This window comes from Leopardus geoffroyi, chromosome B3, assembly GCF_018350155.1.
Source record: "Leopardus geoffroyi isolate Oge1 chromosome B3, O.geoffroyi_Oge1_pat1.0, whole genome shotgun sequence".
Lineage (NCBI taxonomy): Eukaryota > Metazoa > Chordata > Mammalia > Carnivora > Felidae > Leopardus > Leopardus geoffroyi.
In genome coordinates this window covers 48,014,832-48,042,412 of record NC_059337.1, presented here as the reverse complement: position 1 = coordinate 48,042,412, position 27,581 = coordinate 48,014,832, and the positions used below count along the sequence as shown (strand labels likewise).

Here is a 27,581-nt window from a genome sequence, read left to right as displayed (position 1 = left end):
AGAGGGGTGGCATTGTTTTATATTTTTGCAAAACCCATTAATATCTGCCTTAATAAAGACAGCTGTATTTTCTTATCTGCTTCTACATTTAATCTGTTGCACTACATCGTTAGGTTGAAAAATCCAGCCTCACAAGATACGCAGGCGGTAGAGAGAGGATCTTGTATAACCCTTGAAAGCACCTCAGGTCCCCAAGACCATGGTTAGAGAACTGCTACACTACATTAAACAAGTCAAAGCCTTTGTTTAAAAAGGAGAGCTAAATTAGAGCTGACCAAAAATTTGGTATACACCAATCCCAAGGAGTAAAGTCACAATTTTAAATAGTTAGGGAATATTAAAGTGATGAGCACAACATTAAGAAAAAGCATTTATTAAGCAGTAATTATGTATAAAGCATTGTATTTAAAAACACAAAGATGTAAAATGATACAACATCATTCCACAAAATCAGTGTTCATCATCATATAATAAACCAGAAAAGCAGAAATGTTTGCAATGAAAAATAATTGAAATAAGAAATATTTTTTATTTAATCCAGTTCGCCAAAAGGCCTAAATATTACACCCTGATTCTACAGGGTTTCAGTTAATCATTTTTTACTATAGAGGAGCTCTGAAGGTAAAGTTGGGAAGTAATGGAAGAAAAAATGCTAACAACAAAAATATTGTGGAACAGAAACGTCAAGGAATAACTTTTTAAGTACTACCTGCATTCATTAGAGATGGAGTGCAAACTGCTGAAAAACCTATCATGGTAGTAGATGGAGAGGCAGGCAGGTTTAATGTGTTAGAAAGGGGGCACTTTATATATCTGAAGGTCCAAATTAACCATTAACCTTCAATATACTATCAGAATCCACAGAAACAATTTTAGTTTATTTTCTTTCTTGGGTAGTTCTAGTTGTAAAGATTGACATTTTATGGCTTTTATTGTTTCCTAGAAATCTTCAAACAACATCTTATTACTTTTAAACAGAATAAAACTCATTGTATTTGACAATTACTATGTGGGTCTACAGAATCCTCTTATAAATGTAAGATACATTATGCGATCGTAGTGATTTTATTCTTCTTACATCTTGAAATAATTTGCTAATTCCATCATTCTGGGTATTATTTCACCACTGATAAACAAATATTCCCACCTATGCTTACAAAAGAAAATTATAAATAAATGAGAAAACATAAGAACGATTTAATTGCCTAGAAGAATAACGCAACAGTTAAGTAAATCATCTTTCACTTTTCTTATCTTTCAGTTTTCTTATTGTTTTGCACAAAATATTGCATGAACTTTCCAAAAGATGACTGAAGACATTATCTTTGTAATCTGTGTCAAAAAGAAAAACTTTACTTCTACCCTTTTATGTTGTTGTACCTGAGGACCCATGAACTAAACTAACAAAAAAAACAGATTAACAGGAGAAAAAGCACAAAATTTTTATTAACATTTACACACACAGGAATTCACAGAAAAGAAGTAAAACTCAAAAAAGTGGTTAAATTCAAGGTCTCATATACCATTTTAACAAAGGAGAGGGGATTAGGGCTTTGAGAGACAATAAATCATGGGAAGTAACTAGGAAATACATGGGAGGACTAATGGAAGATAAGGGGTATTTTCATTAGGTCTCTTTATGCAAACTCATCTTGGTATCAGCTCTCCATCTCAAAATGATAAGAGTCACTCTTTCCTACTAAGGGGGCCCGGGGTGGGGGGGAGGGGGATGTCTTCACAAAGGGATATTTATGCCTTGCTTTCAGGCAGATAACAGGAGGACAGAAAACAATTTTTGCTTCTTTTAATTCCAAACTGCTGTCCACTCAAAATAATCCTTAGCTCAAAGTGGTATATGTTAGCACAGCATACCCTGATCCTTTTCATATGCTTTTATTTTAGTCTTCCCTAAATACAGTTAAGAACTCAGAACTTTTTATTTTCTGCCCATTATGGGACAGAAGAAAACTGGCAGAGGACACATTTCACAATTATTAAATGAACCTGAAAATGAATGCAAAGATAGACAGCAAGCACCTTAGACTCTAATGATGAAAACAAGGAAATCTCAGACTAAATCTTCAGATGAGATTAACCTGATACAGTTCATAAATGGACAAATGTTAAATGCGGGTGTATATAATGATGACTAAAAGGAAATAGAAAATGTGGAAAACTTTTTTAATTCACTGGATTGGTTATGCTGATATCTACAAATCCATAACTGAAAATATCTGGCAATTATGAAGCAAAGAAGATGGCCATCAATGCTTCAACAAAATTAAGACTTATGAAAGGTTTCAAAAAATTCTTCAAGTATTGCATTTAATGATGCACATGCAAAAGAAAAAAAAAAAAAGCCCCAGAATGATAAGAACTTATCAGAAGTATTTGAAATCTCAAATCAGTATTTACAAGATAAATACACTCCAAGTTCATTCATGTATGACAGTTGACCAGTAGTTAGTTACATTCAAACAATGGTGCCCATTTCAGGTACACATACTTTCAAACCCTGAAAAACATTTACTAAAAATCTGGGCAACACAGGACAGTGAATCATCCTAAGCTTGAAAGATGCAGATCTACACAGATTCAGAAAAGGGTGGGAGCAGAACCAAGAGTAATAGAAAAATCACAAGAATGGACAAAAGAATTTTAAAATTCTGTCAGAAATACAACATGTGACAAAATTTTTCTAAGTTTGGAACTAGGCTAGTATTATTATCCAACAAGAAATTTTCTTGATTTGGCAATATCAGGAAGAACATGGTTGAACTTCTATGAATTTTCACAAATAGGACATAAGAAAAAGTCAACTGCACATAATCTGGGCTTTATACATATTTGATGACTCTTAACTATCCTACAAAAAACTAGTTTTTTTCTCAGCTCAATGCATTCTCAAGCATAAATGAATTCAAAAACCCTTGCATAAATTAACATGAAGAGAGATGTATTATAAAAAGACTACATGAGAGGTAGATATGCTCATTAAGAGGGTTAGAACTTATATTTGCAAAGGAATGACTTGAAAATGATAACCTATGACTGACAATAGTGCAGGGAATTCTTTCAGTGTATGGGGAAAGCTTCAATTACAAAACCATAAACTGCCAAGAAAAACATTTCTCATGCAACTAGGAAGAGAACTTGCAGAAACAAGGAATTTTGTCTAACCCTTCAACCACAACATTCTTTTGCACAGGTCTCAAAGTGGGAATAAAGGAAGATATTCTTCGTGTGCATACCAAAATTTTTAAAACGTGCATATCCATTGTAGTATGTGGTATATAATTAAATGCATAAAATATATATGTACAGATGGTACAATTTAAACCTAACGAAGAGTAAACTATCAGTAAAATACAGAATGTGGGTTATTTTACAGGACTACTGGTAGCCTGGTCTCAAAGGTCAGTGTCATTCAAAAATAAAAAAGAGGGAACTACACTAAATTAAAAGAAACTAACACAAACAAATGTAATGCGTGACTGGATACCGGTTCCAAAATAAATCACTAAACAGAACATTTTGGGGACAATAGGAGAAATGTGAATACGTACTGCATATATATATATATATATATATATATATATATATATATATATATATATATTAGATTGCAGGGATTATTCTTAACTTTAAGTGTGCTTATGGTATTGTGTTTATATGGAAAATTGGCCTTATTTTTATGACACAGATAGACACATCCATCCACAGTACTTAGGTGTGAATTGTGATATTTGCAGTGTGCTCTGAAAATGTTCACCAGAAAGAATTTAAGATAGGTACTTAGAGCAAATGTGACAAAGTGGCAACACTGTTTAAACTAGGTGGTAGGTTTTATGTGTCCAAACAGACTATTCAACTTTTCAATATGTTTGGGGAAAAAAATAACATCAAAACTTAATAAAAAGTTGAAAAGCTAAGAAATGAAGTCTAAAAACCAAAAATGTAAAAGAAGGAGCAATTGAATAATATTTCTTAAATTTTGTAGGTTAGCCTCCTTGCTTCTCCTCATTCACCTTATTCCCACAGACAAAAAAGAAATATAGTGAATTGCGCACTGAGGTATCCAAAGACCTAAGGTTCTAGAAATGGTTCTATCACTCCTTAGCCATGACCTCATTAAAGATGTCTCCCTGAGGCCGTCTCCTGATCTTCAAGATGGTGCCATAAACACAGACCAGTGCAAAAGGGGTCTTCGGGTACAAATAGATTGTACCAATGGCAGATACAAATGCAAGATAACAGTTGTAACGGTATTTATACTGATGTTTCGAAACATCAAGAGCAAAGCAGCCGTAACAATTCTCTAAGCAAACCAGTGCCTTCCTTGGCACAGCAAGTTTCCGCTTAGGCAGCCTAAATTGCCACTAATCCCCCGAAAGCAGGACTTCTCACAAATGCTAAGAGGGGGCTTTTGTACTTTAAAACTCTACTCCGAGGCTTCAATTTTATGCTTAATGGCACTAAAAGATGTCAAATTCTTAAGACCCAGTCCAAATCTCAAAACAATAAAGTTTAAGTCCACAGAATTTTTAAAAAACCAATCTTTGCAAACAAAGAGAAACCCTTGGACCAAGGTCTCCCGTGCTTGCAGAAGCGGGTCCGCTTTGACGTTTCTCCTCTCTAGCAGATTTCTCCTTAAAAGCCTTCAAACTTGACGTAAGTTGGGAAGAACTTCCATCTCTAGAGCAAGATAAAACCTCAGAGTGAGCTCATTCTTTATGTCTCATTAAGTGAAACCTGAAAGCACGGTCAGTAAATTGTGTACCCAACTCCACGTTTCTCCTCAGGGCCCTTCTGCAGACAATAACGGGACTTCAAGGGCAGAGCAGGGAAAGTCCCTTTGACAAGAATGAGGGTGTGAGCGTGGAATGACTGGTCACCTGGGGCCGAGGGGTAGGGCAGCTGACAGGGGCCCTAGGGCCCTGGACGCCTGGAAGTTCGGGACCCCCTTTGGTCTCTGTCTACCACTTTAGAGACTCCAGGGAGCGTCGTTGTGAAGGAGGCATGGGTCCCCGCCAAACATCGGCACAAAATGTACGGCGGACCAAAGGGAGTAGTCTCCAGAGGAGAGCCAAACCCAGGCTGGGGCAAACAGGCACACAGGCCCTGGAAGGCGAGATGGAGGAGGCGGTGGAGGAGGCGGAGGAGGAGACGGAGGAAGAAGCGGCGAAGGCCTGCGCGGCCCCGGCCTGCCGCACCGAGCCGTCTGCCGCGTCGCGCCGGGATCCCTCCCCCGCCGGGGCCGGCGCAAGATGGCGGTCAGGCCGCCGCCGCCGCGCAGCCGGTCCCCTCCCCCGCGCCCTGGGCGCTCTCGGCAAACCGCGCCGGCCTCGACACCCCCGGCCCAGCGCCCCCGGAGTGAGGCGGCGCAGGCCGCGCGGGAGGGCCTCTGCCTGCTGCAGCGCGGGGAGGGCGGGGGCGGGGGGCGCTTACCGTGAGCGGAGCGGATCGGCCTGACTGGGGCCCTGAGGAGGAGGAGAAAGAGGAGGAGGAAAAGGAGGAGCACGAAAAACTACACGGCGGCAACGGCGGCGGCTCCCATTGCGGAGCAGCAGATGAGCCGTGGGAAGGGGGGGGGGGTTCTCGTGGAGCCGGCGCGCTGCCTCATGGGTAGGCTCCGGGTCAGCCTTCGCGCGTCCGGGTTCCCTTTCTTCTAGCCGACACGGGAGGCGGGCGCCGGCATGTGCGTCGCACCGCAGGCCTTCGAAGGCCGCGGCGCCCCACCACGCGCTGGCCGCGGGCGAGGGCTAGGGCCGGGGCCTGGCGAGGCTGTGAGAGCCCGCCTGCTTGTCGGCCCGGTCGGGCCAGCGGTCTCGAAATCGGGGCTGCACCGGGTCTGAAGGCGTGGGAACGTGAGTTCCGGGTCCTCCCTGTGTGTAGCAGCTAGTTCTGGGCAGGCTTGGAAAGAAAGAACGTCTAGGAAGAGAGGCGCCATTACAAAGTCTGTTCCTGAGGCGCGAAGACGTAAACCAGATGAGAAGTCAAGACAGGTTCTTTTAATAATTGGCTAATTTCACCATACTTTTTTCAAACTTGCGATTTTAATTGTGTCTCCTTTAATTCCTGCCATATAGATGCCTGTAATAACTTAAAAAAAAAAAAAGAAAGAAAGAAACATGCATTTACAAGAACACTTAACAAGATACTGCTTGCTACACACTATATTCTGATCTGTAAGAGAAGTTTCCTCTCCGAGTTGTTCTCACAAGATCAATGTATCTTCATTAGATCCTTGAAACACACACACACAACACTGCACACACAGTCACTGTGCAAACCCATCACTGAATTGTACTAATATTCCCTATTTGAATAAGTTTCTTCTTTCTCATCCAGACTGCCCCCAGCTTTTCTTTGGTGTTTAGCATTACAGTCACTTCATTATTGGTTACCACCCCCAGATTAATCTTACCCAAAGGCCACCTGAATTAACCCTAGAAGACCTGGAATGGCTACAGGTAACCATGACCTACTCTTCCCCTATCTGTGCCAGGGAGAGTCTATCCAGCTTTCTCTTTTCTTGCTGGCCCTGAAAGTCAACTTTGTAGGAAAAGAGAATAATTAAATAACAAACTGGGAAGCTAAAAGTTAAAAAAAAATCTTGGTGTATTATTCTTAAGTCGTTATATTTCAAATATACTTCTAGTGGTTCTCAAAGCATTATGGTATGAAAATGAACTTAGATTTCACTCTGTGTTCTATAGTTTGGTCCTCGGTTTAAAGAGACAGAAACTTCATGTTGTTAGACCGTAGAGCTAATTTAAATCCAGGGGATGATTCATGCCAACCAAACTTAATACAGACTGATATACAAACCAATTTATCCCTCTTTTTTTTTTTTTTCCTTTCGTGAAAAGCATAACTGCTCTGAAGACCAGAAAACCTGGTTGACACATTTTCACTCAAAGGAAACATTTATATGAGAAGCTACATTATAAAGGATGTCCAATGAGTATGGAATCAACACACATGAAGTAATTTAGATTATTATTATTATTATTATTATTATTAATTATTATTTTGACTACTCCATCCTTAAAACTCCTCCCTTGGCTTGTAGAACATGACTCTCTTGGTTCTTTTGACTTACTATCATTTTCTTAAGAGCTTCTCTTTCTCTGACTTCTATTTTCTGCCCTTTTCCTTATATACATACTCTTTAAGTATCCTCACCATACTCATTCTCAAGTGAGATCATACTCTACACCCTTCCGTGACTTGTAGTGGGCATAGGTGATTGCCCAGCTTCCATTCCACCACTCCATTGTATCCACCTATACAATTTGGATGGAATAACCACTATCCAATTCCAAGAATGGTCCAGTCAGCGTAAAACTATTATAATTACTACCCTTACCTCCCTTTGAACCAGTTTTGGTTTCATAAACCAATTAGAGCAAAGCCCAGGATTTTTGTTTGTGGGCAAAAGAGAAGTTCTTTCCTTCTCTGAATGCTATAGCATTGGCATTAGAATGTGAATACTGGTAGAGTTATAACTTTTTTGTCCTTTTTTCTACTGAGAAGAGCCAACTGAGAATAAAGCTAACAAATGGAGGAGGAAGGGCTGGGTGAATCAATCATAGGGAAAGGAAGTCAATCCCTGAGAGCATCACAAGCCTCCAAACCAAACCCAACCTGAACCCCCTGCTACCTCTAGACTTCTCTATTATATGTGCCAATAAATTTCCTTTTCTGTTTAAGTAGAAGGGATCCAGAATAAGACTCTGTGGCAAAAAAAATTATTTTTAGCTGAAGGCATTTGAGTTCCTGCAATCTCTTATCTGCCTAAAAGTGGAGCCTCCCAAAAGAACTCAATTGTCATAAATCTCCTCCCAGGGAGCAACCAGGGAAGATTAGCTCTTATCAACAGAGACAGTGAGAATTGTCACCACACCTAAACAATCATTATCACAAAACTATCATATCTCCCATCTATTCTCCTACGGGCCCATTTATCTTTCCTAAATGTCATTTGTTTTCCCATAAGTGCACTTTCTCCCCCACCCCTTTCCAATAAGTCAATTGGTTTCATGTAAGTGCCCTCTCCCCTCCCCTTCACCTATTTAAATTGTATATAAGCCCCAAATTCTAACCACTCCTTTGAGTCACATTTCTTTGTAACCCCCCCTACAAGGTTTGTGATTAAATTCTGTCTTTTCTCTTGCTAACCTGTCCTTTTGTCACTTTTATTCACAAGCCCCTGAAAAGTAAATCTAAGAGAATAAAGAAAAAGTTTGCTCCCTGCCAAAGCCATTTTAAGTGGACTTTCTGTTACTTGCAAGTGAAAGCACCCTAACTGTGACAGAGACAAATATTCACCATCTTGCATACCCAGGAAACCCACATTTCCTAGCTCTTTCTATGTCAGGCCATGTGACTGTTTCTGGCCAGTGCAATGTAGGCAGAAGCAGTGATTGCCCAATCTAAAGCCTGACCCTTAAAGCCTCCAGTGATTTGTAGTTCCTTTTTATTTTTCACACATCAGTCAGCCACATAACAGAAAATTCTGAGGAGCTAAGGAAAGGCAGTAACATTAGATGGAAGGACCCCAGTTCTGTTAATAATTGCATGGAGCACATCTAATACAATGACCTTCATTGTACTGATGGGAGCAAAACATAAACTTTTACTGGGTTATGACTGAGATTTGAGGGTTATTACTAAATCACTAACCTTGATTAATAATAGAAACAATGGCCTACCATAACAAAAAATCCAAATAGGTGGCATTAGTTTAGCATAGCAGTCATGTGGAAATTGAAGAACCATGTAGTAGGCTGGATAACCAAAAATTCATATTAGGCAGGGGCTAAGCTGTTGCCTATAATACCTTAGAAGGCAGATTGGTATAAGTACATATTTTCTAGCTTTAAGGGAAGAGTTGAGAAAACAATATTAATTGTAGATGTTGGTGACTTTTTATGTGATTAGCAAGATATTACTAGAAAGAGATTAGCATGGAACCAGTTTACAAACAAATGAAAGGAAATAGAATCCAGCATTTGGAGGCCTTGCAGAGTTTGAAAACACAATGCTCCTAGATTCAGAAGAGGAAGAGCTATGATTTTAAAAGGCTTTGAGCAAGGAAACCTCAGTAGGATTTGAACAAAATGACTCAGCCCTTAGGAATAGATCAGATTACACATGTTTTTTCAAATAGTATCTACTGTTTCAGATAGCCTCAAAGTAACAGCTATTATTTGTTCCCCAGCTTTACTGAGGTGTAACTGACAAAATTGTATTATAAAGTGTACAGGATGATTTGATATACATATCCATTGTGAAATTATTACAATTAGGTTAATTAACACATCCATCCCCTCACACAGTTACTTTGCATGTGTATGGTGAGAAAGTTTAAAATCTACTCTCTTAGCAAATTTCAAGTATACAACACAGTATTAGTACATCAAATCCCCAGAACGTATTCATATTATAATTGAAAGCTGTGACCAGCATCTCCCCAGAGTAGCAACTGTTAAATTGAGAGTGAGATTTGATTAAGAAAGTGGAGAAATAAGGCATCTTTTAGAAGTATGTCCCCAGGGGCAATATTGTTGGTGCTTCAACCATTACTCTTAGATATCTACCCACTTTTTTGGGGGTGCTCCCTTTGCCCCAAGCCTCACTGCGCCTTCCAACAGCTAGCATCTGCAGCTCTTTTTCAGAGGACTACACTTAGGCTCTTGGAGCCACTTTTCCTCCCATCACAGAGACTGAAAATACTTGGGAATTTATACCCATGGGGCAAGCTCTTAACCAAGAACTGATAAATGCAAGAGTGTGAAAGTCCTAACTCCCTTGTCTTGGGTGAGAACAACTTGGAAGCATGACTCACAGTCCAGAATTCCCCTGTAGGACCAGTGCATCCCTACCCCAAATTCATTATGTTAAAACCCTAATCCCCAGTGTGATGGTATTTGGAGATAGGGCCTTTCAGAAACAATGGAGACCTCTCTCTCATTCATTCTTTCTCTCTCTTTCTCTCTCTGATTCTCCCTCTCCCTCCCTCCCCCACTTTCTCAGGATACAGCAAGAAGGCTCCTATCTACAAGCCAGGAAGCAGGTTCTCACCAGGCACTGAGTCTGCCACAACTTGATCTTGGACTTCCCAGCCTCCAGACTGTGGGAGACAAATGTTTATCATTTGGAGAGCCTGGGTGGCTCAGTCGGTTAAGTGCCTGACTTCAGCTCAAGTCATGATCTCATGGTTCATGGGTTCAAGCCCTTCATTGGCCTTTCTGCTATCAGCACAGAACCCACCTCAGATCTTCTGTCCCCCTCTCTCTTTGGGACCCTCTCAAAAATAAACATTTTTTTTTTTAAAGAAGTGTTTGTTGTTTAAGCCACCCAGTCTATAGTATTTTTGCTATAGCATCTCAAACTAAGACAGTGTTAGTAATGCAAACCTCTTTGTTCCCTCAGCCCTAGAGATGGTAGCTGATTTCTGTAGTCACCACCTCCATAATATTTAGTGTTATCTTTTTGCTGTTAACAATTCTTTATTTTAAATCCTCTTCGTTAAACAACTAGTATGCTTCTATCTCCTAACTGGATCCTTAGTGATACACTTGGCTTCCTCTTCTTCCTTGTCCTGCTTTCCCCACTTGTATACAAAGTTCTTAATAGTCAGTTTTCACAAATCCTCTTCTCAGGATCTCCTTCTGGGTAACTCAACCTAAAACAGTCTCAGAAAGAATTTTGGGTGTTGTTAATATTGAACTGACTGGAAACAAATGGATCAGAAGCCTACTATAGTTTTGAGAAAACTCTACTGTGAAAGTAACTAGGCACCTAATCTAAAATTATTTTTAATTTTAAAGCTGTAAAACCATCTTTGGTTGACCACTAGCCTCTTCAAGTATGAAAGCTATACAGTCTCCAGGGAGAGCAGTCTCATTCAGATATGGCCACAGAATATTATAAACAAGGAAAACTTCCCAAAGTGTAGAGCCAGAGGAAATGAAGAAAGATAATATCCTGGTTAACTTTACATATTGACTTGACTGGGATAAGCAATGCCCAGTAAAGCTGATAAAACATTATTTCTGGATGTGTCTATGAGGGTGGTTTCAAAAGAGAGTCCCATTTCAATCAGTAGACTGAGCAAAGAAGATTGTCTTCACCAATGTGGATGGGCATCATACAATCTGTTGAGGGCCTAAATAGAAGGAAAAGGCAGAGGGAGAGTGAATTTACTCTCTCTGCTTGCGCATCTCCTCCTGCCCTCAGATATCAGCACTCTTGGTTCTTGGGCCTTAAGACTCAGCCAGGACTTACACCATCAGCCGCCCTCATTCTCAGCCTTCAGATTTGTACTGAATATGCCACTGGCTTTTTTGGTTCTCCAGCTAGATGTAGATATAGATACAGATATATAGAAATAAAGATATGTATCTGTCTCTATATTTAACACCTATTGATTGTTTCTCTGGAAAACGCTATTACAGAGTATCTCACCAAAAGAAGAATTAGAGCTTAACACCTAACCAAGGAAACTTCTTCACCTCTGGTATAAAAGGCCTTCAAAAATGTCTTGTCATCAGGATTTCAGAATTGCTATAAAGGTGTAACCACTTTGTCTCACATTCTGCCCCTTTTCTAACAAGAGTGTCTTTTGCAGTTATCCTCCTTCACTTCTACCATTGTATATTGAGTGTAAGTCTTGTGGGAGGAGTGGATTATATGCATTAGCTCATAGGTCACCAAACTGAGAAAAGTCACATCTAGAGCTGATGAAGAAATCTGTGCATTATCTGAGACTTTAAGCTAGACACAATGGCTTGATGGGACTCTGGATTATCACCTTTGGACATAGGTTAGTGTAAGGGAGGAAAAGAAGAATACGTATTTGGGACCAGAAAGGTGGATTAAGACAGAGACAATCACTTAATTTTCTCCTTTAAACATTTCCCATCCCTTTTACATTCAAATGGCAGCATGTAACTAGTTCAGGACAGTGGAATGTAATCAGAAGCAATTTACATCAATGCTACTGAAGTGTGGTTCAGAGACCAGTATTGTTCCATGATTTGTTTGTTTTTGGTCCATAACAAGGTAAGAATAGCAAATGAAAATATTTAGAAACTTATATAGAAATTGGACATTTTCACAACATCTTTGTTGTCTTTTACAAAAGTAACAGTCGGTAACAGATTGGAAAGTTTTTAAAAAGTGGTCCTTTGCTACAGATAGTTTGAGAAGCTGTATTCTAACATCACCTCTAGCCCAGCCTCTAAAACTTCTTAACATTCTTCCCAGACCTTTTTGTTCTTCAATTGGTCAGATGCAGAGGATCTACCAGAGTACTTGAAGCCCTAGAAAATAGTGGAGGTACGAGGTAGAAGTAACCTGGGGTTTCTGAATGATTGATGGAAGAGAAACAAATCCCCAAAAAACACATCAATATCCACTAGACTATAAGGTGAGTGAGAAATAAACTTTAATATGTTAAGTCTCTGGGATTTGGAGGTTATTTTTTTGAGTAGCTAGTGTAAGTTATCCAAATACATTGTTACTGACTTTTCCTATGACATTGACTTTTATCTCTATTTTCATTATTCTTCAACTTATATCCTGAAAGCACACCCCTCCCCAAAGCATCAGAGCCATATATCTCATCACCTAGTTGACAATCCCACTTGGATGTCCCACAGGACCTAAAAATTCAACATTACTAACACTTAATCCTTTATGCTCCCTCTTTTTTTCTCTATTCAATTTTGTTCAGCCATAGCGCCATCCCTCCAACTTTCCAATCCTGAAATCTTGGAATAACCCTCACCTTCTCCTTCTCTTGTCCCCATCATAACCCATCAACCCTGTACCAACTTCTGAAGGTTCTACCTTCATCACATCTTTCTAACCGTTTCCCTACTTTTAATTTCTAGTTCCTCTACTCTACCTCACTTGAGTGAGAAAATCTTCCTTTGTACACTCCTGCAATTAATTTCTTCTAACATTATAGAACACCTTTCTTTTTTTTAATTTTTTTAAATGTATATTTATTTTTGAGAGAGACAGAGACAGAATGTGAGTGGGTTGGGGCAGAGAGAGAGGGAGGCACAGAATCCCAAGCAGGCTCCAGGCTCCAAGCTGTCAGCACAGAGCCCGACACGGGGCTCGAACTCACAAGCTGTGAGATCATGACCTGAGCTGACGTCGGATGCTCAACCAACTGAGCCACCCAGGCACCCCTATAAAACACCTTTCTAAGAAGCAAATCTAAATATATAACATCCATGCTTTAGAAATATATCAATTTTTTACATAGCCCTTAAAGACAAAACTCATGCTCCTTAACATGATGTGCTGGATACTGTGGATTGGCCACTTCAATTTCCATTCCACTCTCCTTCTAATTGGACATGATAAAAAGCTAAAAAAACACACAAAATAACACAACTATACTCTCCATACAGCCTTACCACTAGAGTTCTAGATGTGTTAGGTTCTGCAATTTGATGCACCTGCACTAAATTTGAGGTCGAAGCCATCTTCTGGCAGCAAGGTTATTAAGATGTGACTGTTAGAGGCAATTGCAGCAGTTGAGTACTAGTGGTAGTATCTATTATCTATCTATAACTGCAGGTTTGTACCTTTTGACTCCCTTCACCCATTTAGCTCAGCCTCCAATCTCTGCCTCTGGTAACCACCAATCTGTTCTCTATATCTATGAGTTTGGTTCTTTACTTGTTTGTTTAGATTTTACATAAAAGTGAGATCATGCAGTATTTGTCTTTCTTTGTCTTATTTCACTTAGCATAATGATCTCAACGTCCATCCATGTTGTCACAAATCACAAGATTTCATTCCTTTAATGGCTGAGTAATATCCCATTTTATATATATATATATATATATATATATATATATATATATATATATATATATATATTTATCACATTTTCTTTATCCATTCATCTGACAATGTACACTTAGAGTCCATATCTTGCCTCTTCTAAATAATGTTGCAATAAACATGGGGCACACGTATCTTTTTGAGTTAGTGTTTTTGTTTTATGTGCACAGCACCCAGAAATGGAATTGCTGGGTCATATGCCCATTCTATTTTTAATTTTTTGAGGTATCTCCATACTGTTTTCTACCATAGCTTCACCAATTAGCATTACTACCAACAGTTCATAAAGGTTCCCTTTCCTCTACATTTTCACCAACATTGGTTGTCTTTTTTTATAATACCTAACAGATGTAGGTATTCCCTAATGATTAGTGAATTTGAGCACATTTTCATATACACATTGGCCACCTGTATGTCTTCTTTGGAAATATGTCTATTCAGATCTTCTGCCCATTTTTAAATCAGATTTTCTTTTTTGCTATTGAATTATATGGGTTCTTTATATATTTTGGATATTAATCCCTTATCAAATATATGATTTACAACTATTTTCTCCTATTCTAAGTGACCACATTCTTATGTAACATTGCATTTATAGCTAATACATTATATAATTAGTGTTAGTAGTTATTACAAAAGTCAGTCTATATTGTAATTATTGTCTACTGCTCTCTACTAAACTATATGCTTGTTGAGCACAGAAACTGTGTTTCATTAGTCTTTACCTTTTCAGTGATTATCACAAAAACTATACCAAGCCTCAATGAATGTTTGATTAATTAATAAACAAATATGTGAACGAATGACAAACATTCTAAAAAGCTGCATTTTTTGGTCTATTGTACCACATAGGAAACACGTAGAACATTTCTTTATTAAATCATTTTTTCTTCAGTCAAAATATAATAGAATTTATTAGATTAAGCTGGATTGAATTTTTGTGCGGTAATACAACCATACTTTCCTGAGACTATTCCTTTTTTATTTTACTTAGAGTTTTAGGTGCTCCTCAATGAGGTAAATACACAGGTCCAATTCATAATAAATATATTTAATGAATTTCATTTTAATTTCCTTTCCATAACTCCTCAGTTACTAACTTACACACAAACTTCAACTACTTCTGGAGGTAGTTGGTTATTTCCATTATGTATAGATTCTACTAGTTTCATTTTTAAATATTAAACTAATCCTTGTTTTCAAGTTTGGGCATATTTGCTAGTGTCTCACTGTTCCATGATCCAAATACCTAACCCACAGCTGAGACATTGTTAGATGAATTTGACATTTGTTATATTAATAGTTTCCTGAGTATGTAAAATTTTGATGTGATCATTTTGACTAGGGAACATTTTGGTATAGACTAAAATAGAAACTCATGCTTTTTTTTATTTTGATAAAATATTCAAAATTATTTTTCTCAACCCATTCCTAAGTCTCATACAATTACATCTTCAGTTGGAGTAAAGATCTGGGATGTGATGAGGCTTAGAGATCAAGTGGGGTAAGGAATGAGATATAAACAACAAAATTGAGTTTATGTTTTGTCATGATCATGACCATTTTGATGAGTCTGTAACAATTGCATCAAACTGGCCATCTCAAAAAAACAGAATTCAGAGCTATGTATATGTCCTGTCTCCATTTCTAAGTGTAAGCTCTAAAACAGTGGTAGAGTACTAGATCATAAATAGGCTAACATATTTTGGTTATTATAAGTTAGTTAGTAATTATAAGTGATAATATTTGTAAGTGATAAGCAGGTAGAACTATGTAATATAATCTCTAAATATGTTGACTCAGTGACACATGAGCAGCATTTAGTCATGAAATAAAAATATAAAACATTTTATCCAAAATATTTAATAATGTACATAATCATAGCCATGCACCATAATGAAACATAATTGATAAAGAATTTACAAAAGCAATACTCAGTTTTTCCAGTTTATTGGTATATAATTGGCATATAATATTGTATAAGTTTAAGATGTATTCCATAACTATTTGAGATATGTATATATTGCAAAACTATTACCACAATAGGTTTAGTTAACATCCATTACCTCACATACATTTTTTTCTTATAATAAGACTTTTAAGAAATACTCTCTTAGCAGCTTTCAAATATTCAATATAGTATTGTTAACTGTAGTCACCTTGAACATTACTGTTTTCTATACCTCCAAAACTTAACTTATAACTGAAAGTTTGTACCTTTGAATACCTTCACCTATTTCCCCCATTCCACTGCCTCTACCTCTGGCAACCACCAATCTGATTTTTGTTTCCATGAATTTGGTTTTTTTTTTTAGATTCCACATAGAACTAAGACAATGTAGTATCTGTCTTTCTCCGTTTGACTTATTTCACTTAGCATAATGACTTCAAGTTTCATCCATGTTGTAGCAAATGTCAGGATTTCCTTCTTTTTTAGGGCTGAGAAATAAATCCATCCAGTAATGGACATTTAGGTTGTTTCCATGTCTTAGCCACTGTAAATAATGCTGCAACAAACATGGGGTGCAGATATCTCTTCGAGACAGAGATATCATTTCATTCAGATATAACCCAGACGTGGAACTGCTGGATCATATGGTAGTTTTAGCTTTAATTTTTTGAGGAACCTCTATATTGTCTTCCATAATGGCCAGTTTACATTTCCATCAACAGAATATAAGGGCTTCTTTTTCTCTATATCCTTGTCAGCACTTAAAACTTGTTTAATTTTATAATAGTCATCCTAACAGGTGTGAAATGGTATCTCATTGTGGTTTTGATTTGCATTTCCCTGATGATTAGTGATGTTGAGTGCCTTTTCATGAGAGAGAGAGCGCACATGCGCAGGGGAGGGGCAGAGTGAGAGGGAGAGAGAGAGCTGTCAGCACAGAGTCCAACATGGGGCTCTGGGGCTTGATCTCATGAATCAAATCATGACATCATTACCTGAGTCAAAATCAAGAGTCAGACACTTAACCAACTGAGCCACCCAGGTGCCCCTGGCATTAATTCTTCTTTAAATTTTGGTAAACCCCACCAGAAAAACCATCTGGTCCTAAGCTTTTCTTTGTTGGGAGGTTTTTGATTATTGATTCAATCTCCTTACTCTTTATTGGTTGATTCAGATTTTCTCTTTCTTCATGATTCATTTTGGTATGTTGCATGTTTCTAGGACATGCATTCATTTCTTCTAGGTTGTCTAATTTGTTGGCATATAATCATTCATAGTAGTCTCTTATGGTTCTTTATATTGTGATATCAGTTGTAATGTCTCCTCTTTCATTTACAACTTTATTTTTGGGTGCTCTTTGCTCAGTCTAGCTAAAGAACCAACTCTTTGTTTTGCTGTTTTTGTTCATCTTTTCAAAGAACCAACTCTTAGTTTTGCTGATCATTTCTATTGTTTTCCTGTTTTCTATTTCACTTATTTCTGCTCTAATCTTTCTAATTCCTTTCTTCCGCTAATTTAGGGCTTAGTTTGTTCTCTTTTTCTAGTTCCTTGAGGAGCAAAGTTAGGATGTTTATTTGAGATCTTTCTTTATTCTTGATGTATACATTTATTGCTATAAACGTCTTTCCTCTTAGAACTGCTTTTGCTGTATTCCACAAGTTTTGCAATGTTGTATTTCCATTTTTGTTTGTCTCAAGATATTTTTTAATTCCTCTTTTGATTTCTTCTTTGATCCATTGGTTGTTCACGATTGTGTTGTTTAATTTCCATGTATTTGTGAATTTTCCAGATTTCTTCCTCTTATTGATTTCTAGTTTTATACCATTGTGGTCATAAAAGATACTTAAGTGTGATTTCAATATTCTTTAATTTGTAAGTCCTGTTTTGTGGCCTAACATAAGATATATCCTGAAGAATTATCTGCATGAATTTGAGAAAAATGTATATTTTGCTGCTATTAGATGGGATATTCTGCATATGTCCATTAGGACCATTTAGTCTATAGTGTTGTTCAAATCTACGGTTTCCTTATTGATTGTCTGAGAGTAGGGTATTAAAGTCCTCAACTATTATTGTATTTAGTTTTGTTAGTATTTGCCTTAAATATCAGGTGCTCTGATGTTGGGTGCGTAAATACTTAGATAAGTTTTGTTTTTAAATGTATCTATGTAATGCTTCGTTTCAAAAAAGTTTGTATACAGATACAAATAATATGGAAATATCAAATAAATTAAAAACAAGAAAGTCAGTCAAAAGGGAAGAAAGGTTAAGAAAGTTTCATATTGTCCTAATGCAAAACGCAAACCAATTTCTTAGGAAAGTAAAACTATGCTTGAATTCAAACCAGAAAATAATTTCTCCACTGGATCATCATAGGCAAGATTCTATGTATGATATGCCTTAATCTGGGAGTAGATTTCAGTGTAGCCAGAGAAATGGATGAATTACGAATTCTCTAGATAGTCCTCCTTAGTGATTCTTTCATCTAAGCTTTAAAAAAGAATAGTGAACAGCTCTGAATTTGAAATTAACCCACCTGAGAAACACCTAGAATACAGCTATTCATTGTCACTAATTAAGTACAGAGCCTTATGTTTTAATAATCACTAGAGCTGGGGGGTAGCTGGGGGGTATAAAAAGTCACCCCACCTGGTACTTGGGAGTTGTGCCAAAAAAATAAAGTACAGGAATAAAGATGAAATTGTCTTCAGAAAATAATTTGTGCCCCCTCTAACCTACTGAAAACTGGGTAACTGATATTACAGAGTTCCACACCATAAAGCATGGCGGCAATAATTTTGGTCTGGAAAATGTTAAATACCACCACCACACTTTGTATTAAAATTTGTTATACTAGGGGCGCCTGGGTGGCGCAGTCGGTTAAGTGTCCGACTTCAGCCAGGTCACGATCTCGCAGTCCGGGAGTTCGAGCCCCGCGTCAGGCTCTGGGCTGATGGCTCAGAGCCTGGAGCCTGTTTCCGATTCTGTGTCTCCCTCTCTCTCTGCCCCTCCCCCGTTCATGCTCTGTCTCTCTCTGTCCCAAAAATAAATAAACGTTGAAAAAAAAATTTAAAAATAAAAAAAAAATTTGTTATACTAAAATATCCACAGAGCATCAATATGTGAATACTATTAATTTGTTATTATGGAATAGCCCACCTGAAACTTGCCTGCTTTTTTAATATAATATTGCTCTAAGATATCTAGAGTTGCAATTATCAAGTATGAAGCAGCAGTTTATTTTATTTTTTTTTTATTTTTTTTTAACGTTTATTTATTTTTGAGACAGAGAGAGACAGAGCATGAACGGGGGAGGGTCAGAGAGAGGGAGACACAGAATCCGAAACAGGCTCCAGGCTCCGAGCTGTCAGCACAGAGCCTGACGCGGGGCTTGAACTCACAGACCGTGAGATCATGACCTGAGCCGAAGTCGGCCGCTCAACCGACTGAGCCACCCAGGCGCCCCGAAGCAGCAGTTTAAATGACTTATCTGGTAAGCAGCACATAAGTGAAGCTTCTAATTTTCATAGCACAAAGGAAGCAGTATTTTAAAAATGGAATAGCCCATGTTGCAAATATTTGAACTGTCGTGAGATGGCCAAGTCATTTGAAGTGAGATTCTTGTTCATTTTTGGAACATCTTTGGTCATTATTTCTTCAAGCATTGACTCTGTTCCATTCTCTCCTTCCTCTCCTTTTGGAACTCTGATTATATGAATATTAGATCTGTCCTCCATGTCTCCTGACTTTTCTTCTATATTTCCTATTTCTTTTGTCTATCTGTGTTTCATTCTGGAGAATTTCTTCTAAAATATTTTCTAATTTGCTCTTATATTTATCCACTCATTTTTAAATGTTTATATCACATGAATTTATGTATAATATCATTGGTTCTTTTAAAAATATTATCACCCACCTTTTAGATTATTGTGATATTTTAAATTTGTTTTTTATTTAAGTATAGTAAGCCACATTTTAAAAAATCTCTTCTCTAATAATTCCAATATCTGCTATATTTTATTTCTGTCATTTTTTCATGGGATGCTTTCCTTGTGTGTGTGTGTTTGTGTATGTGTGCCTATGTTGTTTTACTGTACACTGTTTATTGTCCATAAAATATTATGTGAAAGGATTCTTTGAAGTCTAGCATAAATGTACCTTCTTTCAGAAAGGATTTTCTTCTACCAGTTTAGAACAAAATTATACAAATCCATGGCTTCATGTTCAATGGGCCATTCAAATCCAGGTCTGTAATTCTTGTGAAGAGTGAGCTCACAGCCACAGCCTCTCAGGGAGTTTTTCTCCTTTTTTTTTTACATCTGTTTTTTGCAGTGCCAAGGCAACATTCTCTTTGGTCTCTGCATGTATGGATAGGTATATTTCAGGTTTTCTTTTGCTCTGAAGGTGACACCACTTCAGTGGAGAAGGGGTTGTCTGCTATGTCCCCCCCACCCTCACTGTAGGCAGGACTTGGGTTTCAACTTCTGATTTCTTACATGTGAGATTGCTAAAACCAATGCCCAAACATGCCCAGATCAACAACTTCCCTTAGAGTAAAGGCAGCCTCAGTGTATCAGTGCTCTGCTTCTGTCTCCAGAGTCTATTGTTTTCTTGTTTTCTTGGATTTTGGCCATAATTTGGGCTCTACAATGCTTTTAAGAAAAAAAAAAACTTAATAATTTCTCCAATATTTTTAGGCTCTTTTGTCAGAAGGATTGGGAGTAAAAATAGAATATATAACTTTATAAAGAAGAGAGGTTTTCTTTTCTTCTAATGTCTGTGTCTAGTTTTAGTATTAGAGTAATGTTGGCCTTCCAGAGCTGGGAAGTGATCATCCCTCCTCTTTAATTTTTTGGAGTGGTATTATTTTCTTCCTTAAATGTTCAGTAGAATTCACCAGGAAAGCACCTGGGCGTGGACTTTTCTTTGTAGGAAATGTTTTAGTTACAAATTCAATTTCTTTAATAGACATACATATTTACATTTTCTATTTCTTCTTGGATGAGCTTTGGCAGTCTTTGTCTTTCAAATAATCTATCCATGCCATCTAAGTTGTCAGATTTATTGGCATAAAGTCACTCATAATATTCTCTTTAACCTTTTAACATCTGAAGAATATATATTGATATCTCCTCTCTCATTCCAAATATTGTTATTTGTGTTTTCTTCCTCTTTTTCTAATCAATCTGGCTAAACTTTTATTAATTCTTTTTTCGTTTTCCCAAAGAAATTTCATGGAATTCTTCTATTATTTTTCTGTCTTCATTTCTGTTCTGATATGTTTTATTTCCTTTCTTCTGCTTATTTTGGGCTTGACTTTCACTTTTTTATCCAGTTTCTTATGGTGAAAGCTGTGGTCATTGAACTGAGACCTTTCTTATTTTCTAAGATAGGCATTAGTGCTATAAATTTCTAAGTCTAGATGTATCTCCATCTAACAAATTTGGTTTGTTGTGTTTTCATTTTCATTCATTTCAGCAAATTATTTTTGTTCAATTCAAATCTGTCTTTATTTCTTTTTTGACATATAGGTTATCTAGAAATGTAATATTTAGTTTATAGATATTTGAGGGTTTCCTAGATATCTTTTTGTTACAGATTTATAATTTTTTAGTTTGTTTTCATATTAACAAACTTTATTTTTATTTTTTAAAGTTTTTTAAAAATTAAAAAAAAAATTTAACGTTTATTTATTTTTGAGAGACAGCGAGAGACAGAGCATGAGTGGGGGAGGAACAGAGAGAGGGAGATACAGAATCTGAAGCAGGCTCCAGGCTCTGAGCTGTCAGCACAGAGCCTGATGTAGGGCTTGAACTCAGAACCACAAGACCATGACCTGAGCTGTAGTTGGACGTTTAACCAACTGAGCCACCCAGGGGCCCCTATTTATTTTTGAGACAGAGACAGAGCACGAATTGGGGAGGGGCAGAGAGAGAGGGAGAAACAGAATCAAAATCAAGCTCCAAGCTCTGAGCTTTCAGCACAGAGCCCAACACAGGGCTCCAACCCACGAACCATGAGATCATGACCTGAGCCAAAGTCAAACACTGAACCCACTGAGCCACCCAGGTGCCCCTACAGACTTTATTTTTAGAACAGTTTTAGGTTTTCAGAAAAATTGAGCAGGAGGTACAAAGTTCCCATTTAACCCTTCTTCCTTCTCCACCTTAGTTGCCCTCATTATTAACAACTTGCATTAATGTGGTACGTTTTTTGCAATTGTTTGCAATTTACATTAGGGTTCATTCTGCTTTGTACTGTTCTATGAGGTTTTTTTTTTAAGTTTATTTATTTTCAGAGAGGGAGAGAGACAGAGGCTGTGAGGGGAGGAGGGGCAGAGAGGGGAAAGAGACAGAGAGAGAGAGAGAGAGAGAGAGAGAATCCCAAGCAGGCTCCACACAGTCAGCACAAAGCCCAATATGGGGCTCAAACTCACAAACTGCGAGATCATGACCTGAGCTGAAACCCAACAGTCAGACACTTAACCAACTGAGCCACCTAGGCACCCCTTGTTCTATGAGTTTTGACAAATGCATAATGTTGTGTATCCACCATTGTAGATCATACACAATAGTTTCACTCCCCTAAAAATCCCCTGTGCTCCACCTATTTATGTCTCCCTCCCCCCAAACCCTTATCAATGACTGATCCTTGTATTGTCTCTATAGTTTTCCCTTTTCCAGAATGTCATATAGTTAGAATCATAGACTATGTAGCCTTTTCATACTGGCTTGTTTTGCTTAGCAATATGCATTTGAGGTTCATCCATGACTTTTCATGGCTTAATTTTTATTGCTGAATGTTCCATTGTCTGGATACACCACAGTTTGTTTATTCATTCACCTACTGAAGGACATTTGACTGCTTCTAGTTTTTGGCAACCATGATTAAAGTTGATATAGGGGTGCCTGGGTGGCTCAGTCAGTTAAGTGTCCAACTTTAGCTCCGGTCATGATCTCACGGTTGGTGACTTCGAGCCCTGCATCAAGCTCTGTGCTGACAGCTAAGAGCCTGGAGCCTGCTTTGGATTCTGTGTCTCCCTCTCTCTCTGCCCCTCCCCCGCTCCCTCCCTCTCTCTCTCTCTCTTTCTCAAAAATAAACAAACATTTAAAAAAAATTTTTAAGTTGCTATAAACATTTATGTTCAGGCTTTTGTGTGGACACATTTTGAAGTAATTTAGATAAATATCCCAGACACTACGAGTTTGATTCCCTTGTCCAAGGCCATATAGTTAAGGAGTAACACAGCTAGAAATTGAACTCAAATAATCTGATCCAGAGTCTGTACCTTTAACCAGTATGTTAAACTTCCTTTCAACATGTGATACAAGTCAGGTGAACAAAGTAAGGGAAGATTTCATGGGTGATGGGGTTTGAATTTAATCTTAAGAGAACTAAGAGTTGGAGTGCCTGGGTGGCTCAGTCGGTTGAGCTTCCAACTTCGGCTCAGGTCATGATCTCACAGTCTGTGAATTCGAGCTCCGCATCGGGCTCTGTGCTGACAGCTCGGAGCCTGGAGCCTGCTTCAGGTTCTGTGTCTGCCTCTCTCTCTGACCTTTCCGTTCATGCTCTGTCTCTGTCTCAAAAATAAATAAACATTAAAAAAATTTTTTTAAAAAGAGGACTAAGAATTAGATAAATAGAAGTGGGAAAAGACTTTCAATAAGGGATATGGTGAGATGCTGCTTGGAAAAGTACAGTGTGGGAAAGTGATGATGGTTGCACAATAATGTGAATTGATTAATGCCACTGAACTATAAACTTAAAAATAGTCAAAATGGTAAATTTTATGTTGTATATATTTTACTGCAATTTTTTTTTATTTTGTTAAATTTCATTTGAGAGAAAGAGAGGGAAAGCATGAGCGGGGAAGGGGAAGAGAGGGAGGGAATGAGGGAGGGAGAGAGAATTGCAAGCAGGCTCCACACTCGGCGCAGAGCCCAATGTGGGGCTCAGTCTCATGACTGTGAAATCATGACCTGAGCCAAAATCAAGAGTCGGATGCTTAACCTACTGAGCTACCCATGTGCCCCTTTACTGGAATTTTTAAAAAGTATAGTGTACATGTTGATTTATGGGTGTGGTAGTAAATTAATCTGACTGAAGTTAAAGTTTTATTGAGGGAATAAAAGGAAATGAAGTTGAATATATTAATTTAGAACAAAATCAGCATGAATTTTTAGTGATAGTATAAGGTTTTGGGGAATCATTAAAAAATTTGGAAGATGGAATAGACATGCAGCTTCCAAGGTTTAAGCTATGCTTTATGAGAAATTCGTTGAAATGGGGAAAGGCTGGAGGTAAGAAAACCAGTCCAACTCAGTCTAGGTATGTTCATATGCACATTATCTCATTTCTTCCAACAGCAGCTTTATAAGGTGGGTATTACTGTTACCATTCTAAGTCAAGAAAGCTAAGGTTTATTCATGATCAGAATACTAATATAGAATAAAAGCACAATAATTTGAAGCCAGATATCTTAACTTCAAATCTAGTGGGTTCATAGATAGCAGAAATAACATGGACTTAGGAATCACACAGACCTTTGTTTGAATCCTGGCACTGACTTATTAGCTGTGTGACTTTAGGAAGATCATTTTGCTTGTCTGAGCCTCCATTTTTCTCATCTGTGAAAATGTGATAAAAATATCCATCTCCTAAGGATGAAATTCTATGTAAAGTGATTGCTAAGTACTCAATAGTATGCAAAAAGTGCTCAATAATTATTCCTTCACTTTCTCCCTCCTTAATTTCTGATGTTTATCTGACATTTATTTGTAGCATATATGGGCATCATTAAATTATTTGTTGATTTCTTTTTTTTTTTTTTCAACATTTATTTATTTTTGGGACAGAGAGAGACAGAGCATGAACGGGGGAGGGGCAGAGAGAGAGAGGGAGACACAGAATCGGAAACAGGCTCCAGGCTCTGAGCCATCAGCCCAGAGCCCGACGCGGGGCTCGAACTCACGGACCGCGAGATCGTGACCTGGCTGAAGTTGGACGCTTAACCGACTGCGCCACCCAGGCGCCCCTGTTGATTTCTAATGATATTTAAAACTTATTTGTAAATTTAGATTTTCTTACATTGACAAATGATAAATTTTCACACATTAGTCTCTTTCTGGATAGTAGAAAAGCACATTTTACTAATTAAAGGCATAAAATTCTAAAGACAAATTATGAACATGGTTTGGAAACTCATGTACATATTTATTTAACACCATTTCATATCTTTGAGAAGGCTTTTGGAAACTTATTTAGAAAACTGAAAAGTCCTTGAATACCAAGTGGTTTAACAAGAATTTTTTAATGAGTTAAGTGTAAAGGAATCAAAAACATATGAATTCTATTTTCTGTAAATAACACATGGTTTTGAAAACTGAAAATGTACTTGGGAAAAAAACGTTTCCTGTGCACTAGTGAATTAAAGCTCTTGGAAAACAATGCTCCACCCCCCCAACTGAGGCAAGTTTCATTTAGATTCTAGGGTACTATCACTTGAAGTTCTTTCTGTCCACAATGAAAATATTGACCACAGCATATCTTACATGTTTGATTTTGTTGAGATAAAATTACTTTAGGATGGTGTCCAAAGCTACATCTGATGAGAATTCTTGGTATTTCCACTTTCACAGTGGGTAGAAAACATCATTTTCTTTTTGGACAAAAGAGAAAGCAATTGTTTTCAACATAAATCATTCATAGGGGAGCAATTCTAGGACCTCAGACATGAGAACAGTGGGATGAGAGTGAACAGAGGAGTGCTGGTAAAATGTGGCATCACAGTTTCTCAAGAAGAATCATTTATTTTGTCAGAAAGGCAGGAGAACTAATCAACTGAATTTTCATTAGGGTATTAAAACCTTTCAATGATAATGCTAAGTAATATAACTGTCTTCAAATGTTTTATTTACACTGTACCTATAAATGCCTACCTCTTTTCTACAAAGGAGATAGCTACCATATATAAGATCTAGATGAAGAAATCATAATTTTAATATTACCTTTCTTTTGGTATTTGATTTCCAATTCCATCTTTTGGTATTATGAAAAGACTGCACTCATTTGAAGTAGTTCATTCTCTTTTATAATTTGTAGTCCTCCCCTCTCCTAAGAGGGCAAAACTGACTACATTTTGTTAGTTGTGGAATGAAAAACATGCAGACAGAATTGCTTTAGAATAAAGCATATGTTTATGCAGTGAAATGGGCTCTAATATATGGCCAAGTGGACATTGATTAAAAGGACCAGAAACACTGGCAGAAGGGTAGACATAAATGGAATAGAATCGAGAGTCCAGAGATAATCCCTCACATTTATAGTCAACTGATGTTCAACAAGTGTGCCAAGACAATTCAGTGGGGAAGGAACAGTCCTTCCAAAAAATTGTGCTGTGAAAACTAGTTATCTGAATTCAAAAGAATGAAATTGGACTCCTACTTATACCATTGACAAAATTTAACTCAAAATAGATCAAAGACCTAAATGGATCAAAGATCAATTCAAATTAATCAAAGATAAAGTATAAAGTTCTTAGCAGATCACATAGGTATACATCTGCATGACTTTAGATTTAGCAATAGTTTCTTAGATGTGACACCAAAAGCACAAGCAACAAAAGAGAAAAAATGAAGTGGACTTCAACAATATTAAAAATTTCTGTGCTTAAAAGGACACCACCAAGAAAATGAAAAGACAACACATAGGATAAGAGAAAAATATGCAAATCACATTTCTCATAGGGTACTTCTATCTAAAATGTTCAAAGAATTATAACATTCAATAATAAAAAGACAAATAACCCATCCTAAAAATTGGCAAAGGATATGACTACACATTTCTCCAAAGAAGATATACAAATAGCCAAGGAGCATATGAAAAGGTGCTCAATATCATTATTCATCAGGGAAATGCAAATCCAAACCACAGTGAGATACTACTCCAAATTACTAGAAAGACTATAATAAAAAATAGAGATGATAGGAAGCATTGGCAAACATATGGACACACTGGAACCCTTATACACTACTGGTGGGAATGCAAAATGGTGTGAATTCTTTGGAAAACAATCAGGTCATTCTTCAAAAGCTTAAACACAGAGTAACCATATGGCCATATGGCCCGTTGATTCTACTACTGAATTATACCCAAGAAAAATGAAAACCTATATCCACACAAACACTTGTACATGAATGTTTATAACAGCATTATTATAGCCAAAAAGTGGAAGCAACCCAATGTCCATCAACAGATGAAATGGATAAATAAAATGTGGTATATCCATACAATGAAATATTATTTGGCAATTAAAAAAATGAGGTTCTAATGCATGTTACAAAATTGAAGAAACTTGAAAATGTTATGCTAAGTGAAAGAAGCAAGTCACAAAAGATCACATATTTTATTATTTCATTTATATGAAGTGTCTAGAATAGGCAAACTCATAGCAACGGAAAGAACAGTGGTTGCCTAGAGATGGGAGAGTTGAGGAAAGTGAAAATATTCTAAAATTGATTGTGTTGATGGATGCACAACTCTGTGAATATACGAAAGACTACTGAATTGTACACTTTTAAGTGGGTGAGTTGTGTGGTATGTGAATTGTATCTTAATAAGGATGTTCCCCTCCCCTACAAAAAGAACCAGAAACAACTGATAAATAGAAATGTTGGGTGATTTTTACCTTAAAATATTTTTATGTAACTTATACCTGAACTACTATACGCGTGTGTGTTGAATTTCAGGTTTAAAG

The 27,581-nt window shown here is 37.3% G+C and overlaps 1 protein-coding gene across 7 annotated transcripts in view; it reads right to left on the bottom strand.

Annotated features, from left to right (window-relative positions):
• The window catches only part of ZNF280D (zinc finger protein 280D), a 327,588-nt gene that overhangs the window by 140,146 nt on the left and 159,861 nt on the right, over positions 1-27,581 (bottom strand). Inside the window, exon 1 of one of the 7 annotated variants that reach the window (XM_045449641.1) lies at positions 5,449-5,603. The exons of 4 other annotated variants lie outside the window; for them this stretch is intronic. The gene's annotated coding sequence lies outside the window, so the exon portion shown is untranslated. Of the gene's footprint in view, positions 1-5,448; positions 5,604-27,581 lie in introns of those variants that run through there. 2 more of the 7 variants (XM_045449635.1, XM_045449638.1) reach the window with 2 other exon arrangements.